The sequence below is a fragment of the Antechinus flavipes genome, chromosome 4 (genome assembly GCF_016432865.1).
Source record: "Antechinus flavipes isolate AdamAnt ecotype Samford, QLD, Australia chromosome 4, AdamAnt_v2, whole genome shotgun sequence".
Lineage (NCBI taxonomy): Eukaryota > Metazoa > Chordata > Mammalia > Dasyuromorphia > Dasyuridae > Antechinus > Antechinus flavipes.
In genome coordinates, this window is record NC_067401.1 from 242,571,105 (window position 1) to 242,591,600 (window position 20,496).

The window sequence follows — 20,496 nt, forward strand, 5'->3', positions numbered from 1 at the left end:
TAAAGAATTAGGATTAAGAAGTAATAGCTAGTACTCCAGACAGTCTTCCTATGGAAGATAGATAGATAAATAGATAAACAAAATATTTTATTAAGCACTTGTTGTGTGCCAGGCATTATATTATGCACTAGTTACAAATGTAGGCAAGATAGTTCCATTCCTCAATAAACTTATCTTCTAATGGAAGAAGGCAACAGATAACAGAGAGCCTGAAGGTTTGTGCATATGGGAGTGGTGGAGAGGGATAGAATCCAAGATTCTAATGTGTGTGTAAGTATGTGTTTGTGGTACATGTGTGTGTTGGAAGAAGAAGAGAAGTATTGTGAAGGTGAAGAAAGTATTGTGAGGAGATAAACTTCATTAACTAGCATCATTTTACCTAGTAGAAGCAAAATATTTGGGAATCCTTAAAATGGAGAATGCTTGAGTCAATAAGATCATCAAGATTTTCAGGCAAAAAAGGGGAATGATGACAGGGAGGCCAGTTGTATAAACATAACACATGTTGTGTTCTAAAATGAATTTCCCAAACCCCAAATATTCTCAAAATATAGAGATGGTTTGCATGGAGAAATGAAACTTGCCAAAATAAATGAAGTTTTGAAACCAGGCCATCTATTATTTACAAGAAAAGGACCGGGGCATTACTGATAAGCAGAACAAACTTTTGTTCTACTACAGAAGATGTTTTCTACAATGAGACAGGCAGTGGTGACATACATATACAAATGTGACCCAGATTTCTCTTGGTTCTCAGGGCAGAGTTTATCTGTTATTTGAAAATGTTCCTTAGCAGTGATTCCCATGATTTCTGTCATTGGTTCCATTTATAATGGAAGGCAATCAGAGGTGTCAGCTTCTAAAACCATTTTGGTAAGTATGGTTCAAGCTAACACAGCTTTTACTTCCTGAATGTGTTGCTAATGGAACATAATTAAGAGATTCTTACAGTTAGAAAGGATACAATGCTTCAATAAATGAGTGCTAACCCTAAGGTCTGAGATCCTGTGTTCAAATTCCAACTTTGTTACTTTATCACCTTTTTTCTTTGGATAACCTCTGTGGATTTCATCTGAAAAATATGAGTGGGATGGGAGAGTATATTGTATGACATCCCTTTCATTTCTAAATTCATGGTCCAATGATTTCAGAAAACATTTAATTCAACTCATACCTGTACAAGAATCCTTCCTTTAATACTACTAATAAATGATCACCATCCTCTTCTCCAGAGCATCTCACTTTTAGAGAGCTCTAATGATTTTTCAAGCCTGAATCTGTCATTCTTTTAAAAAGACTTTTTTTTCCCCTTTGTCTTTTGTTTTTCTTTTAATTTGGCTATGTGGTCAAAGTAGATCAGTCTGCTCCTTCTTCCTTAATGTATTTCTTCAAATCCTTAGAAAGTCTACCATATCAGCCTATATCTTGTCTAAGCTAAATATTCCCAATTCCTTAAAATGCTATTTTAATGGCATGTTCTTCAATGCCTCATCATTCTAATTAAATTGTCTTCTTCTACTTTTTTTTTTTTTAACAAGTTTAAGATTGTCAAAGTCCTTCCTAAAATGTGGCAATGAATATAATAGTTGAGATGTATTCTGACCAATGCAGAGGACAGCAGGACTGTTGCCTTTCTAATTTTTGTCACACTGCTTCTCAATGCAATCTAACATTAAATCTTCTGGTTACCATTTTTCATTTTGGTACTTTTCTGCTAAAGCATTCAATTTTTTTTTTCACAGAAAATTTTGCCCAGCCAAGTCCTATCTTGAACTTGTAAAGCTGATTTTTTTTTTTTTTTTTTTTTTTTTGGATACAAACACTACTCAGTGTTGTTAAATTTTCTCTTAATTGATTTGGACCATTGTTCTAACTTCTTGAGTCATATTTCCCTAGTTCATGTCAAATGAAAACTTGGTGATATTCTTTCTATGCCTTTATCCAAGTCAATGGTTAACATGCTGAAGGACAGACTTCTGCAGCCATACTTTGGGCCTGCTTCTCAGTTAATATTGATACATTATTGAATCCTCTTTGGAGGTAGGCATTCACATACTGTCTTCTATCTCATATATGTTCATCATGATAGCATGAAACATTTTGTCAAATGCTTTAATAAAATTCAAGTGAATTTTACAGTTACAGAATCTCGTGATTTAGCTACCTTGTGAAAAAAAGGAGACATTAGCCTGTAGCATAAGATCTTGATTATGTCATGAGGGCTAGTATTAACTACAAACTATTTTTTATAAATTTTCAAAAAACATTTTAGTAATAAATTCTATTTTTTTAAGAAATAAAAATCAAGATAACTGGTCTTAGTCTATAGTTCATATCTTCTATATTCTATTCTTTCAAAAAATCCCAAACTACATTTTCCCTTTTTCAGTTTCCCTTTTTTATCTGTTCTTTTTCTAAGGTCATTGATTGTGGCACAATAATTTCATTTGGCAATACTTTGGAATGATGACTCATCATCCTGTGAATCAATCAAGCTTTTCCTAATCACCTATCACATACTATCACACACCTATCACTGGGTAGTTGCTAGATATGAAGAAAAGTAAAAACAGTAGCAAAAACAAGAAACCCTGTCCTGGTTCTTAAGGAAATGAAAATCTAATAATATAAAAGCAATTATGTCAAAGCAAGATTATAGGGTTTCCATGTATAAATGAAACACCCTAAAGTACTTTGTATACAGAATAAATTGGGAAAAAATCATAGAGAGAAGGGATTAAGATTGGAAAAGCTTCTTTGAGAAGAGAAGACTTTAGCTGAGACTTGAAGAAAGCCAGGGAAATCAGGAGGCAGAAATGAGGAAGGAGAAAATTCTGGACATGGATTATAGCCAGAGAAAATGTTTATATATGGAAATGGAGTTATCACTTTCAAGGAACAATGAAAACAGATTCAATAGATCACCTGATACATGGAGGGAGTAAAATGTAAAAAGAATGGAAAGATAAGAAGGGGCCAGATTATGAAGAATTTCAATAACCAAAGAGGATTTTATATTTAATCCTGAAGGTAATAAGGCCAATGGACTTGAAGAGAGGGATATGGTCAAAATAATTGATCAAAGTAGATTAATTTGACAGCTGAATGGAGGATGGACTAGAGTCAGGAGGGACTTAAGATAGAGTAGCCAACTATTGCAATAGTCCAAGTAAGAAGTGATGATAGAGTTCTATAGCAGAATAATAATAATATCACAGGAAATAAAGTGGGTTATATAAAAGATGTTATAAAGATAAGATCTACAGGCTTTGGCAACTGATTGTAGGGGATAGAGGTTGAGAGAGAATGAGTAGTTGAGGATACTTATGAGCCTTGAGGATTGGGATAATGGTGATGCCCTTGAGAGTGAAAAGGAAATTAGTAAGAAACAAGAAAGGATTTTTGGAGGAAAGATCATGAGTTCAGTTCAACATGAATTCATGTTGAGTTTAAAATGCCTACAATTCATCCAGTTTGAAATGTCCAAAAGGTAATGGGAGAAAATCAGGAGAGTTAAGACTGAACAGATTAATCCAAGAATCATAGGCAGAGGTGATAGCTGAAACCATGGAAGATAATGAAATCACTAAGTGAAACAATATAAAGCAAGAAAAGAGGACTCAGGACAGAACCTCATGGCATGAGACATTCAAGATTGGTAGCTGTGATTTGGATGAAGATCTAGTACAGGATATTGAGGAATTGGTTAGATATGTAGGAGAATTAGAAGAGAGTGGTGGCATAAAAATCTAGAAAGATGATATAATCAAGAAGAAAAGGTAATCTAGAATGTTAAAGACTGCATAGAAGTCAAAGAGAGGATTGAGGAAAAATCATTAGGTTTAGCAATTAAGAGATATTAGTAATTTTGGAAAGAGCAATATGAGTTAAATGATGATGTTAGAAACCAGATTGTAGAGAGTTAAGGAGAGTGATGAATGAAAAGAGAAATATGGGATGATAGTTACCAGGGATGGATGGACACAATATCTTTCCCTCAAACCTTCTCTCCTTTCTTTCTAACTTCCCTTTTAATGTCCAGGTTATTTCTACTCTCCTATTCCTTCAGGTTCACAACCTAATTGTTCCTCTTTCCTACTCACTCTCATACTGTCCCCTTTCCTCATACTCCATCTCTTCCCCAGGACCTGAGAATTTTACCATTGTAATATCTCATATGCTTTCTTTCTCTTCTGACACTCCAGCAAATTCTTCACTCAGATGTCAGTTATCTTCCTAAAATACAAGTCTGATCACATATGTCATCTCTCTCTACTCAATAAACTTGAGTGATTTTTTATCAACTCTAGTATCAAATATGAAATTGAGAAGCCCTTCATAACTGTTCCCCACTCACCATATTTTTGGTTTTCTTATCTTCTTATATCTTATTCTTCCATTATCCTTGCTATTCCTAGAACAAGATATACCATCTCTGGACTCCTGGACATTTCTATAGGTTGTCTTATTTGGCTAAAATATTCTTTCTAATTTCTGTCTCCTGACTTCCATCTTAAATAAAATCCTACCTTTTACAAAAATTTCTTGATTTTAGAAAAACATTGGTAAACTTGCATAAAATAATGAAGAGTGAAAATGAATAGAATGAAGAAAATGTTACAGTAACAACAATATTGTTTCAATAACATCTTTGATAAATTTTTAAAGAAGATTTTAATACTCTAACTACAAAGGACATATGAAAAAAGATGCTATTATATTCAGAGAAAGACCTGATAAACAGAAATATGTATAGAAGGTTTTTACATATATGTATATATACATACATACAAAACATTCTATACACACTTCTCTGTATATACATTGTAATGTTGGAAAAACTGAGGTAAGACAGAAATTAGGTTTTTAATATTTTAATAGTGGAGAATTTTTCTTTTTGACTAACCAAAACTAACTAGCTGAATGGGACTCTTGTCTCAAAGCATCTAGCAATGACGAATTAATTCCAGAGACTTTTATAGGGCTTCAGGTATCAGGAAAACAAAGACAAGGCAGGGCAGAACACTGGGTGAGTGGATGAGCCATAATTTCAGGAAAGGATCATAACTTAGTTCTGACAGGTTGGGGGTCAAAAAGATTGGGAGCAGAAGACAGAGAGTCTAGGGGCAAGAGATAGTGAGCAATACCTAGGCATTTGAGATAAGCCATCTGGAGTTTTATGACTTATTGAACTGTAAGAGTGGCCAGAGCTTAATGGGGTAAGGATGGGAGGTAGCCATAATAATTTTAGTCAGGGCATAACATAATAATTCAGGGAAAATGAGGCATTAAAACATACATGTGTCTAATGGTAGCCATGTCTAGAAGAGAGGGAGGGAAGGAAAAAAAATGAAAGTTATATGATTACTTTGTTGCATATTTGGAAGAAATAGCAAGTTATACATAGTGGATTTGTACTTTCATCTTTTTAAAAAATTCACTATGTTATAGAAATGATTGTTTTTTTTCAAAGGTTAAAAATAAAATAACAAAATGCCTAGTATTTGCCAAGCATTATGTTAAGAGCTGAAGCAAAAGTGAAACAATTTCCATCTCAAGGAGTTTATATTCCGATGGTGAAGACAGCATTTGCATTTATAGATTTATTATAGCTATAAGTTATGCAAACTATCCTTAGAGGAGAAGCATAGTATTTCTAAGACTTATTTGTATTGATTCAGCTGCTAGTACAATGCTATGCACACAACATGTAAAAACAGTGATGATATATAGATTAAAAAAAAAAAAAAACAAATAACTTTCTGATCTCTTTAATTTCTAAAGCTTTCCCTGCATTGATTATTTCTAGTTCAGTCTGTATATAGGTGCCTTGTACATATTTGTTTATGTGTTGTTTCACTCATCAGACTGTGAACTCTTTAAAAGCAGGGACCATCTTTTTTCCTTTCTTTGTATTCCCAATCCTTATCATATATAACCATTAATTAACAATTAATAAATGTTTGCTTCCTGACTTACAGATGTGGAAACAACATTTAGAGGTTAAGTGACTCAAGATGAATTATATAGTTAGTAATTAACCTGAGGAAAGATTTGGTCCAGGATTTTCTGATTCCAAATTCAACTGAATATATATATTACTTAATGGTTTTTCAAATTTATGGTCCATTGACCTTGGGTCAATTAGCCATTAGCAAAAGTCCCCAACTGGTTTCTGCCCTTGCTCAGATAGAATACAATGTATATGATGACATCTGAGACTCAAATTGAAAACCAAATTAGGGAAGGTTAAAGTAAGTGATCCTTGACTTGGCCAAAGGACTGAGCTGTCTTCAGCCAGAAAATGACCCTTGTACAATGACAATGCATTTTTTTTAGATTGGTTTGAGAAAGAGAAGACCATTCAAAAAACTTTCCATTCTTTCCATGACAGTTGTCATGACTATTAATAGATATGAATTATAATGTGAATCTTGGCATGGTCAAATTATATGAAAATTTACATGATCCAAAAGTATTTTTATGTTCCAGAGTAGTTAAATCTAAGTTCAGCTACTATCCTAAATCTAATCAATTTATTAGACTTATTTAAAAAGTTGTTATCTAAATCAAAAACTCATGTAAACAAAAAATATCAGTTATATCTTCATAAAAATAGAATTCTTGCTATTTAGGGTATGTGGTATGTTCAGAGAAAACTAACACTTCTGGTATGAGGGCTTTCCTTTTCAGGGTTGTTCATCCATTTTTGATATCCACATATCATCTATTTCTTTCCTGTGGCTCTAAGAAGTTGTAGCGTGTCCAGGGATTATATCCCAGTAAAATTATCTTGGCAGACAAATTGAACCAAGTTGAGAGTAACTGACAGGTCTCAAATCTATTGTTGAGTTAGAGCAAAATCTATCTCAAACATGTGAAGAATGGACAGATCAGAACAATTTGTTTCAAAGGTCATAAAGGTGATTGAAGCATGGATTGTTGAGTACTTAGAGCTTGGTCAGACATCAAAGATACCAAGGTCATCTCCTGCCTCCTGGGGCCATCCACAACTCTTCTTGACTTTTTTCTTATTATTGGAATTCCACAACTCTGGAAATGAGAGAGAAGCTGATTATTTTGTGCAACTCTGCCTCACTTAAATCTAATTCATATTCAGGTTAAGACATCTCTCCATGATGTCACTGATCCTCTTTGAAAATAAAGGACAAATAACACAATAGATTTGATGAGTTAGTTTTTCTCTTTTATGCAGTAGTCAGCTAATTAATCGATTGCTTAATTGTTAATAAAACTGCAGCTAGATGGATGAAGCCCTGGACTTGAAGTTAGGGAGACATCTTACTGAATGTAAATCTGTCATTAGACACTTATTAGCTGTTTGACTGTGGTCAACTCAATTAACTATGTTTGCATCAGTTTCTTCTGTAAATGAGCTGGAGAAGGAAATGACTAGCTACTCCAGGATGTTTGCCTAAAAGCAAAAATCCCCGAACAACAACAACCACCCCTTCGTCCCCCCTAATCCCAACTGGGGCTATCATGAATTGAACACTACTGAAATAACTCAAAATATTTGCTAATAGAGCTAAATTGCCTAGTTTGTTTGGAGATCATGTTGTTTATTTTTTTTTAAAGCATAATCCACATTTAACATCTTTTATTCAAACTTCAAAACCTAATAGATTTTTGCAATTATCATTTCTCGTGGTATTTTCTATGAAAGGATTTTTATGACTTCCATCTCCAATTCACAATATTATTTTTTGGTGAATACAGGCATTATAACAACTCACAGTAAAAATAAAAAAAAATACCTTCAATGTTTTGTATAACTTGTTTAACTAGTCAAATTCTTGGCCACAAAATTTAAAGAAAAATAAAATAGCAAACGTGTTGATGTATACATGCTCAGAAAAAAGGAGGTTGACCAATTGAGCAGTGGGGACGAGAAATCATTGATGGATAAATTCTGTACTTGTAATGAAAAAAATTCCAGTGGAAGGAAGATTTCAACACAGTAGCTACTCTGTGTAGAACTTATGCAAAGTTCTGGATAAATACACATTTTGAAGTGGGTTTAATATGACACATTAATAGGAAGGAATTCAAACATGCAATATTTATTCTCAGGACTTACAAGGGATCAGATGGTAAGCTATTTTAGGGGGGAATGAAGTTTTTCTGAATTTGAATTGCTTAGGGAAATGTAGGGTTTTCTTTATAGGATCTCTTATCTCAGTTGCCCCTGGCTTAACCAGGATATAGGTAAGAATTAACTTACTCCTTACTCCAGTGTCTAATCTTTTAAGTCTTGAGTCATGGTTTAAGTCCTAGCACCATATTCAGCCCTGGGAGTACTTAATGTTGTACATAAATTAATGAGATCACAGATTCATATAGAAATGCAAACTCATAAAATCATAAATCTTATGGAGACCTAAGATTGTCTAATCTAAGCCCCTCATTTTATAGTTATAAAAACTAAGGTCTAAAGAGATCGTACTTCTCCCAAGGTCACATCGCATCAAGGGCAAGATTTGATTTCAGATCTTCTGTTTCTAGTCAATGTTCTTTCATCTATACTCTAAAAGGACTTCATCAATCATGGAAGCAATGTTGTTTTATATGTCTTTAATTAACTTTTGGGGAAAAAAAAAACCTTTTCCTTCATAAAAAGAAAAAAAATATTTAAATATGAAACAAATGGCAGATGGATTAGAAGGATGATGCCTAACTTTGAGACCAGCCAAATGCCACTGAAAAGCAAAACAATTGTAATTGATGTGACTAATACACTCCCTCTCTTCTTATGAAGAGGATGTATGGGAAATTGTCAGGTTAATGAGTATGAGATCTAAGCTACATTTGAGAAGAGATGTATTAAATTAGCATAAATATTTAGTGAGAATTGTTCTTAAAAGTAATTTCTCATTCTAATTTAGAGAGACAACTTATTCATAATATAAAAAGATTATTTTGACAAAGAAAACCGGTAGTCCAGTGAAGAGAATGAGAGAATAGTTGTGACAGATTAGTTTGTTGCTTTATTCATTTAACAATATTTATTAATCTTCTACTGTACTAAGTACCAAGTACATAATTAAATTATAAATGAATCGAACATAATAACTAGAAAAGAACTTATATAAAATTTTGTCAAATCTCTTTATTTTGGCAAGGAGAAAACTTTAGTTTGGGGATATTAATTGACTTATTCATGATCACAGAGTTAGCCAGTTAGGTGAAAGGCAGAATTGGAAACCAATTCAATTGATTCTTAATTTAGCCTGATCCTTTTCCCCTAAAATTTTGCAGACTTATTTTGGAGATAAGCTTTATTTCTCTGTGTACATACATATATACACACACACACACACACACATAGATGTATATATACATTATATACACACATACTATATGTTTATTATTTATGCACACTTATATATATGTATATATATATAATGTATACATATGATATCCTATATCAAATGTATAAATATCAAACATAAAATTTTAAGGAAAAGCAATAACCAATTCAAATTCTAGCTTACCTTTCTATTTCTTCACACACATAAATATGTATATATCTTTATGCTATCAAAGAGATAGATGGATAATCATATAGCTAGGTATTGATAGACTGAGACCATAAAGATTGGTATTCTTTACCAATCCCTATTCTTTACTTGACTTTTGGACATGCCTTTCTCCTCAATAGGGGAATGTGATATATGGAAAATTTGAGAGATAGTTTCCAGGCAATCATTTTATTAACTATGCTAGTGGATAAAGGCATCAGTGTCAGTCTCAAATGCTAAAGACCCCTTATGGAACCTACCTCAATGACTCCTTATAAAACTCACTCAATGTTAAAATGCCCTTAGAAGAGTGGGTATTCCTGAGGTTAGCAATTAACGCTGAATTGTTAAGAATTAAGGAAACTATAAAAAATGGTGAAATGTGAATTTATTTTAAAGAGGGGATGTTCACTCAGTATTGAACAAAGAGATTTATCTCTTATCTAGACTACTCTCCCCCAAAACAATTTAGACAAAAGTCTAAACATCCCTAAATCTGAGTAGAACACAATGGATCTAAGAAATATACACCAATTAAAATTCTTTGTAATGTTTTTCTAGTTGGGTAGGAAAACAATTTCACCTAAATAAGATGGTGTAGGCAGGACAAAATTTTGGACAAAGTCAGAGATCTCTTTAAGAAGAAAAAAAAATCACTGGATCTCCTCAATAATTGTTATTTAATAATCATTTCTCTCAGGAACTAAGCCTGTAATGCTCTAATTTTGCCCCATTTCAGATTCTTGAAGAACAATTCTATTTTGGGCTTCAATCTAAGTGGTAATCCCTATGGGGAGGAGGAAACAAAAAGAATGGTATACAAATATTAGCCTGATATGAAAGGAATTGTATTCCCAAACAGGAAAAGGAATGCTAAGCAATAAAGTTTCATAGAATAATCACATTTAAGCTAATATTTAAGCCTCCTGGAGACCTCTTCAACAGGCTTGCTCATTTGCTCTTTAACCTTTCACTTCTACTGAGTACAGGCCCATCAATGCAAGTGATTTTTCCTTCTGTGTCTGTTTTTTTTCCCTCTTAAGTGACCAGTCACTGTACCTACTGTGACCATTACTTCTGCAAGTGCTCTGGTAATTGAAATGTAATTGTTCAAATTCCAGGGAAAGGGGAAGATGAGAGAGAGAGAAATTTTTAGATTTCATAAGACCCTGTACCAAAAGAAAACAGACACAAACAGGAGGTCGACTTATTCCAAGATACAGGTTTACTTAGGAGATCATTAACTCACAGCTTGTGACAGACAAGGAGGGGGTGAAGAGTAGTGCCCTCTACTCTCTAAGGTCAAATAATTATTTTTATTCCTGAAGAACAGCAGAAAGAAGAGCTGTGAATGTCTATTTGCCTAAAAAACAATGGAGAACTTACATAAGGTAAGCACTCATATGGAAGTCAAAAGAAGCAATACAAGGACACTCTCAAGGTTTCTCTGAAGGACCTTGGAATTGATTGTGAGATATAGAAGACACTGGAATGGGATTTTCCAGCATGGCATATCCCCATCAAAAGAGGTACTGCACTCTATGAGCAATGCAGAACTGCAGTAGCTCAACAAAATGTGAGATGAACAAATTTAGAGACATCTCTATTCCGAATGTTCATATAGGTTATTTATGTTCAGCCTGTGGTAGAGTCTTCTGAACTCATACTGGTCTGATCAGCCATAGTTGGACACACATTACTTTGGATCCCTTATTTTGGTCCTGTATGAACATGAAGGACAACTACCATAATTTCCAGAATTTTGATTCAGTAACCAATTAAGAGTCATGACATAGAGGAAGCAGTCAAAGCAATACCTATACCTACTCTAACGTAGTAGGGAGTAGGGAAAAGTACTTTCATCATCATTTCTAAGGAAGATCTACACTAAAAAAAGATTTAATATTAACTGCAAAGCAATCTATAATTCAATACCAAAGTTATTAGCACATAAGATCAAGTTTAGATTTCAGAGAAGAAGATAAATGTTGGCTGACATTATTTGCAAAAGTCTCATGGGTGAGATGAGACTTTGATTTATCTTAGAATATGGATAAGATGCAGATGGGGGGAAAGCAAAACATGTGCCATGCACTGTGCTAATCACTTTACAATTATTATCTCATTTGATCCTCACTGTAACCTTGGAAGGTAAATTATTATTAATCCCATTTTATAGTTAAGGAAAGTAAGGCCCAAAGGGGGTACCCAGAATCACACAGTTTGTAAGATGTGAGTTTAGATTGTTAACTCAGAAGCCCAGTGCAATCTAGCCTGCTCTAGGAAGCCTGAGGGGGTAAAATAATAATCTTTTAAAAAATAATAATAACATGTTATTATTATTATAAATAATATGTAATAAACAGAAATAATAAATAAAGTCTAGAAACTTGGAATAAATTAGCATACTCAAGGAACAGTGAGGTTACCAGCCTTACTAGGACCAATGGTAATAATAATAATAATTCATTTGATGTAGTGCATAAAGTTTATAAAGAATTATAAGGATTATAAAGAATTGGGTACATAAGGGTTGTCTTATGACAGATGCATTAGTGTGAAGATGTAGTATGTTAGACACTGGACTTCAAGTCAAGATGATTTGATTTGGCAATTCATCTTAGACTAGTTGTGTGATATTGGACCTTTCTTTACAACAGAATCACTTCTTTAACTTTTCTGGACTCAGTTTTGTCATTTGTAAAAGGAGTTGTCAATTACTTCAGAGGTCCATTCTAGTTTAAATCTGTTATTCATGATCTGTGATCTTAAAATAATATCTGGGTTTAAATACCACATTTCTTGACCAGAATTTAACAAAGGGCAGATTGAGGCAATTCTCTAAGCAACCTGTTCTTTATTATCAGTGGCATAGAACCTAACTGGTGAATATTTTAATGAGGAAGTAGATTAATAGTTTGCAGCTCTTGATCTTTGAGGCTGGGGATGTTAGAAAAAGCATAGGCCCTTAGTTCAAACTGGCTTCTGTTTATGGGATAAACAGAACTAAGGGACCCCACCCAACTTAATTAATAAGCAGATTCCTTGGGGACTGAGAGGAGTTGCCCAATTTTATTATACCCTTCAAAAAAACAACCATCAGAGATTGGGGTCTGAGGAAATAGATGGATTCACATAGAAATATCAGTAATACAATCTAACATTAATTTTCTTCTGGTTTTCCACTACATCTCTGGATCTCAGTTTCCCTATATTTACAGTGAGAATAATAATTCTGGAAAGATTTAATTCATATGATTGTTGTGAGGACCAAGTAAAATTATATATGTCAAGAATTTTGTAATTGTAAGTTATTGTTATAACCTTGGATTTTATATTTGAATATAATGAGATGAAGAAAAGAGAGCCAATGAATGTCTGCCTGGGAATGGGAGATGACAGGAGGAAATTACTATTCTAAGGATAATTTGATGGTGTGTAAAATAGATTAGGTCAGAGAAAGGCTAGAAGGAGAGAAACTAGGAACAAGACTGTTAAGGATGGTGATGAAACAGGGAAGGTCTGGAGTGGACTGGTAGCAATGAGAGTTGATAGGAAGTGATGGATGTGAAATACATTTATGAGGAAGAATCACCCAAATCCAGAGATTGAATATTGAAGATAAATAAGATAATATAATTAAAAAAAAAACTGTGATGTAGAGCAAGCACTAGAAGCAGAGAATACTAGGGTTAAAAAAAAAACAACAGTTAAAGAGGAAGACTTTTATTTTATTTATTTTTGTTTGGGTCCTATTTCATTAATAGAAATTCCCTGTACTAATGAAGATCCGAAATTGTTCCTTGACTTATTTCTTTGAAATTTTTGTGAAACAGTAAGAGGAGAATCTACTTGTCCAAAGTTATGCAGTCATTATGATCATGGACAGGACTTGAAACCAGTATTTTCTGATGATGAGGCTGGATTTTTGCTTTAAATTTTTTTTTCTATATTCATTTTTAAAAATTACCATTATATCCTATGGTATCCTTCCATTTCCCCTTATCATTCCAGAAATTAATCTAATATAACAAAGTAATATTACTAAAGACAAAACAAACTAATTAAAGGGGTGGAGCCTGAATGTTTTTTCCTGTCTCTTCTTTCAAACCATGATTGTTCTTGGTAATTTTGCAATATTAGCTTATTTTTTATATTCCTTTTCATTTCATTGTTGTATTTCTTATGTATATTGTTTTCTTGATTCTGCTAACTTCACTCTGCATCAGATCATACAGATCCACATTTCTCTGTATTCATCATGTTTATCATTTTTACAGCATGTGGATATTCAATTACCACCATATTTCACAATTTGTTTGATCATTTCTCAATTGAAATAATTTAATCTTTTAAATATTGCTTTTAACACTAGAAAATTCTTTTAATGTTAGAAAATTTCCTACTTATTATGGCTAATATAGAATGAGTTCTCTCATGTGGTGTATCTGTGGATGGTGGCAAAAAGGAAATTTTGGAATTTCCATATCTTGCATTGCCATATCCAGTCTTTGAGTAGAAATGTGTTACCTCATTGATTGCTTGTTGTTCTTTGTTCTTGAAAAGGACCAATGATATCACTGTGTTAGAGATGAATCACAGTGAGTTCCTGTCAGATTGGCTAAGATGACAGGAAAAGACAGTGACTAATGTTGGAGGGGATGGGGGAAAACTGGGACACTGATACATTGTTGGTAGAGTTGTGAACGAATCCAACCATTCTGGAGAGTAATCTGGAATTATGCCCAAAATGTTATCAAACTGTGCATACCCTTTGATCCAGCAGTGCTACTCCTGGGCTTATATCCCAAAGAAATATTAAAGAAGGGAAAGGGTCCTATATGTACCAAAATGTTTGTGGCAGCCCTGTTTGTAGTGGCTAGAAACTGGAAATTGAATGGATGCCCATCAATTGGATAATGGTTGGGTAAATTGTGGTATATGAATGTTATAGAATATTATTGTTCTGTAAGAAATGACCAGCAGGATGAATACAGAAAGGTTTGGAGAGACTTACATTAGCTGATGCTAAGTGAAGTGAGCAGAATCAGATCATTGTACACTTTAACAACAATACTATATGAGGATCAATTCTGATGGAAGAGGCTATCTTTGGCTATGAGAGAATCCAATTCAATTCCAATTGATCAGTGATGAATAAAACCCAGCTACACCCAGAGAAGGAACACTGGACTACTAGCATTTTTGTTTTTCTTCCCACATAATTTTTACCTTCTGAATCCAAATTTTCTTGTGCAACAAGAGAACTGTACGGATCTGAATGTATATATATATATATATATTGTATCTAAGATATACTTCAATATGTTTAACATGTATAAGACTGCTTGTCATCTAGGGGAGGGGAGAGAGGGAGGGAAGAGAAAAGTTGGAATAGAAGTGAGTTCAAGGGACAATGTTGCAAAAATTACCCATGCATATGTTCTGTCAATAAACAGCTATTAAAAAAAAAAAAGAATTACAGTGTGTCTGACTGTGACTGATCAGACCAATATGAGCTCAGAATGCTCTGCCATAGGTCAAACACAAATAGTCCCTATGAACATTTGGGGTAGCTTCTTTAACTTTGCACATCTCACATTTCTCCTGAGCTAATTAAAATTTGCATTGCTCATAGAGCACAGGCCCTTCTTTGATGAGGGCATGTCATGCTGAGTAGTACTGTGCCAGTGTCTCTCATGTCATACAATTGATTCTAAAATTTTTAAGAAAGACCTTGAGAGTGTTCTTGTATTGCTTTTTTATGACTACCTTGTGAGTACTTGCCATAAAATAATCTTTTTGACAAGTGTGCATTTGGCATTTGAACAATGTGGCCAGCTCAATGGTGCTGTGCTCTCTGCAGTACAGTTGGAGTTCTTGGCAGTTGAGTTCAAAAAATGACCTCAGTGTCTGATATCTTATCTTGCCAGGTGATCTTCAGAAATTTCCTAAGACAATTCAAATGGAAGCAATTCAGTTTCCTAGCATGCCACTGGTATACTGTCCAGGTTTCACAGGCATACAGCAATGAGGTCAGCACAAGGGCTATGAAGACCTTTAGTTTCATAACGCCTCGAATACTTCTCCTCTCTCACAATTTCATTCAGAGTCTCCCAAAATCTGAGCTAGCTTTGGCAATGCATGTGTCAATATCATTATCATTTTTGAATTTTGAATGCTGTGGATAAGTTCTCTTACTTTGGCAGTATACTTTCCAGATTTATCCACATTGATAATGAGATTTGTAATTTGTAAACTTGTAAATGAGAATTATTTGATTATGAATTTGGTGTTGAGTATATTGAGTTTGAGGTGATGAAAGGGTATCACAGTGAATATGATTATTCTTGGGTTAGTAGAAAGCTTCAGGCAAAATAAAATATAGAATTTTTGAAAACATTGTTAATAATGTTTAATAATGTTAATAATAGAAGCCATAAGGTAGAATCAATTCAGCAAAATAGAATAATTGGGACAGTAATAAGTGAGTCAATGGAACCACAATTTGGAGCAAAAGGAGGGGGAAAGAAAAAGCAGGAGAAGGAGGGAAATGAAGAAATGAAAGAGAGAGAGAGAGAGAGAGAGAGAGAGAGAGAGAGAGAGAGAGAGAGAGAAGGAGAAAGGGAGGGAGGAAGGGAGAAAGAAAGGGAGAGAGAAAGACAGGGAGGGAGAGAGAGAAAGAGAGAGAGAAACAGGGAGAGAGGAAGGGAGAGAGAAGAGGATTTCCAGGAGCTAAAATGGCAGAGCAAACAATAAATAGCTGTAACCTTCCCATATTCACCTCAAAACAACCATAAAATAGTGTTCTAACACAAATCCTGGAAAAGCTGAACCAGCAAAAAGGTGGGATGAAACAACCTTTTAGGCCAGGAAATTTGGAAGATTGATAAAAAAAAATCCCTTGGATAACAGAGGAATACAGTTCAGGATAAAAAGCATCCCAGCAAGCCAGCAACAAGCCCTACATCAGGACACCAGTAAGAGATTCTGAGCCCCAAAGTGGTGGAACAGGCAAATATCAACAGCAGGACCATGTGCCTCAGCACAGACAGAAGAATAGGCAGACTCCAATTTCAAGAACTACCATGTGCTTCAGTGTAGTCTCAGTCATATAGGCATATCTGCTATGTGGTCATATCTCCATGTGCTTCAAGATATACCCAGGGAAGTCAGAAACACCCTAGCAGACTCAGCTCATGTCATATAATGTCTGACATTGTCTGACAAGGGTACTTCTAGAACCCTAGTTTAGCACCATGTAAGCTTCCAGATACCTACAGCCTCCCATAGCATCAGCTAACATTCACCACACCCCCTCAGTGCAGCACCACAAGGTTCCTCTGTGGGTGTTTGGGCAACATCCATGTAGCATACTAGGTAAACAGCCAAACTCTACAGCCTTTTACACAAGAAGTCTGAGATAGTGCCCCTTCCATCACAGAATCAAATTTCAAATTTAAAAGTAATGGAAAAGACTAAAAAATATGAACAAAAACCCAACAAAATAATCTGACCACAGAAAGTTATTATAGTGACAGGAAAGATCAAAACACAAACTCAGAAGAGATGTCAAAACCTAATGGGCAAAATCCCCTAACAAAACCAAAATGGAAGTGACCTCGAGTCCAGAAAGAATTCATGCAAGAGCTGGAAAAAAAAGGAGCTAAAAAATCATATGGGGACCAAAGAAGGAAAATTGGGGAAAAAAATGAAAGTAATTAAAAAAATATTAAAAAATAAATTCAACAACTTGAAAAAAAGTAAACAACTGCTTAAAAAAGTAGACTAAGACCAAATGGGAAAGGAGATACAAAAATCTACTAAATAAAACAACTCTTGGCCAAATGGAAAAGAAAGTAGAAAAGCTAATAGATTCAGGAAAGACAATATCAGAACCATTGGATTACCTGAAAGTCATAATAAAAAAGAGGATCTGGACAGCATCTTTCAAGAAATTATCAAGGAAAATTATCCAGATATCCTGAAACCAGAAGGCAAAATAGCTATGGAAAGAATCCACCAGTCACCTCAGGAAAGACATCCAAAAATAAAAACTTCAAGAACATTATGGCCAAATTTCAGAACTATCAGGTCAAGGAAAAAAGTTCTACAATCGAGAAGAAAGAATTCAAATACTGGGGAGTCACATCAGGATTACATAGGATTTAGTAGCTACAAAATGAAAGAATATTCCAGAGGGTAAAGGAGCTAGATACCCAGTAAAACTAGGCATAATACTTCAAAGGAAAAAATGTTAATCCAAGGAAATAGAAGAATTTCAAACTCTTATGTGGAGAAGACCAGAATTAAGCCAAAGCATTTTATTTCTAGTATCAACATTTATTTCTAGAAACCTAAAACAGGGAAATTCCTTTTGATTAGAGAAATGCAAATTCAAACAACTTTAAAGTACCACTTCATATCTATCAGATTGCTAATATGACAAAAAAGGAAAATGATAAAATGTTGGACAGGAGGTGGAAAAACTGGAACATGAATGCATTGTTGGTAGAATTATGAACCATTCTGAAGAGCAATTTGGAACTATGTCCAAAAGTCAATCAAATTGTGATATATTGGATATATCAATATAACTACTAGTTTTGTACCCCAAAGAATCACGAAAAAAGAAAAAAAAAGAACCTGCATATACAAAAATATTTATTACAGATTTTTCCATAGTGGCAAAATACTTGCAATTGAAGGGATGTTCAATTTTCTCTGGTATATGACTGTAGCAATAAGAACTGATGAACAGGCAAGATTACAGAAATACATAGAAAGACTTGCATGAGTTGATACAAAATGAAATGAGCAGAACCAGGAAAACATTGTACACAGTATCAGCAACATGGTATGATGATCAACTATGAATGACTGAATTCTTCTCAGCAATGCAATGATTCAAGACCAGTACAAAAAACTTGGAGAAAAAAAACATGATCCACATTTAGGTAAAAAACCGAATTGAGATCTAAGCATACTTTTTCACTAACTTTATATTTTTCATTTTTTTCCTTTTGTTCTGTTTTTTTTTTCTCACAACTTTGACTAATATTGAAATGGGTTTTACATGATAGCGCATGCATAACCTATATAAAATTGCCTACCATTTTAGGAAGAGAGAAGGGAGAGAGGGAAGTGGAAAAATCTGAAACTTAAAATCTTATAAAGATGAATGCTAAAAATTACCTCAACACATAATTGGAAAAGAAATAGAATAGTATTTTTTTAAAAAGTGGGGAAAAAGAAATGAGAAAAGCAGAAAAATACAGTTTTACAAGATGGAAATGTTCAACAGTATCGTATGCTGCAGAGTGAAAGGAGAATAGGAGCAGAGAAAAAGACTTCTTGAATTGGCAAGAATATAAGTGAAAAATATCAAGGGCACATTTTTAGTAACATCATAAGGATGAAATGAATGGTGAGGACATGAAGGCAGTCATCATTATTTTGACAATTTTGGCACTATAAGGATATAAAGTAACTGAAGAAGTTGTCAGATGCAGTCTTAATGTTATGTTTCTCATTTATATAGGGAGGATAGGGAACAATTTGTTAAGTTTGAAGCAGAAGAATTTAGTAAAAAAAAAAGTCAATGAATTATGACTTAGGTTCCAGTCTAGATCATGTTGCTAGCAATGTGACCATGGGCAAGTTACTTTACCTGTGTTTTCTGTCCCAGTCTTTTCATCTATATAACATCTTAAGTTCCTTAAACATGTTTAAGATAAATTACAGGTATAGTATGGTTTAGCAAGTTTGATTTTCATCTAATATAGCAATGCAAGTTTGCTCATATGTAGATAATGGCAAACATGTTTGGAAAGGATTTAACTGATGCTGTCAAGAAAGGGATTTACTTTCTTATTGGAAAATCAATCAATCAACAAGTTATTATTATGTGCTTACTATGTGCCAGGATAATCTACTCTATATTCTATAGTCATCTGGGTTCCAAATCTTTTTTTTTTTTCATTTTCCTGATTTTTCATCTTCTAAAGTCAATGGAACCTGTCAGCCATATCAATTTCTATTTATTCATATAAATTGAATATTACTATTAGACAAATGTAGTACTCTAGGGACTTTGAATCCCAGATAGGAAACTGAAAAACATGGGGTATATGTGGCATTTCCATGTTGTCTTTCAGTTAAAATTCGTGATTTTGGAAGGGAAAAGAGGATATAGGAAGTAAACAACTCATTGAGAAGATAATGTTGAAGAACAGAATTTAATTACTATACTGAATGAAGGATTCTTGGCAAGGCATGGTATACATTTCATTTGGAGTGGGAAGAATGTATTTGGCAGAAGCTTCACTGACCTTATCAAGAAGTGGGGCTTGAGAAGGAGAAAAAAGTGTCCAGATGAAATTGTGAAATGGAATATTATGAAGGATTACTGACATGACATAGAAAAAGAAATAACAGTGGAAAAATGACCTTCAAAGTAGCTAGATGTCAAAGTGGAAAGCGCTGATGTTGGATACAGGAAGACTGCCTTCCAATTTAGTTACTAGTTGTGTAACCCCAGGCAAGTCACATAACCTCTCTCTGTGCTTCAGTATTTTCATCTTTAAGATGGGGGTAATAATAGCAAATACTTCCCAGGATTGTGAGGATAAAATAAGATAGTATTTTTAAAGTGCTTTTAAGACCATAAAGTGTTATGTTAATGCTATTTACCACTGCTGTTTCTGCTATTACTACATTACTACCACTGCTGCAGGGGTGTGTGTGTGTGTGTGTGTGTGTGTGTGTGTGTGTGTGTGTGTGTTCTTTCTTTGGCTCCTTAGAGTATATATGCAGCTGTGGGAACACTGACTCAAATAAAATGAAGAGTTTAGTGATTTTTCACACTAATTTGAAATTGTTTACTAGACTGGTTGTATCATTTCATGGCTCTAACAACATTTTTTTATTGTGCCTATTCTTATATTCTCTTGCC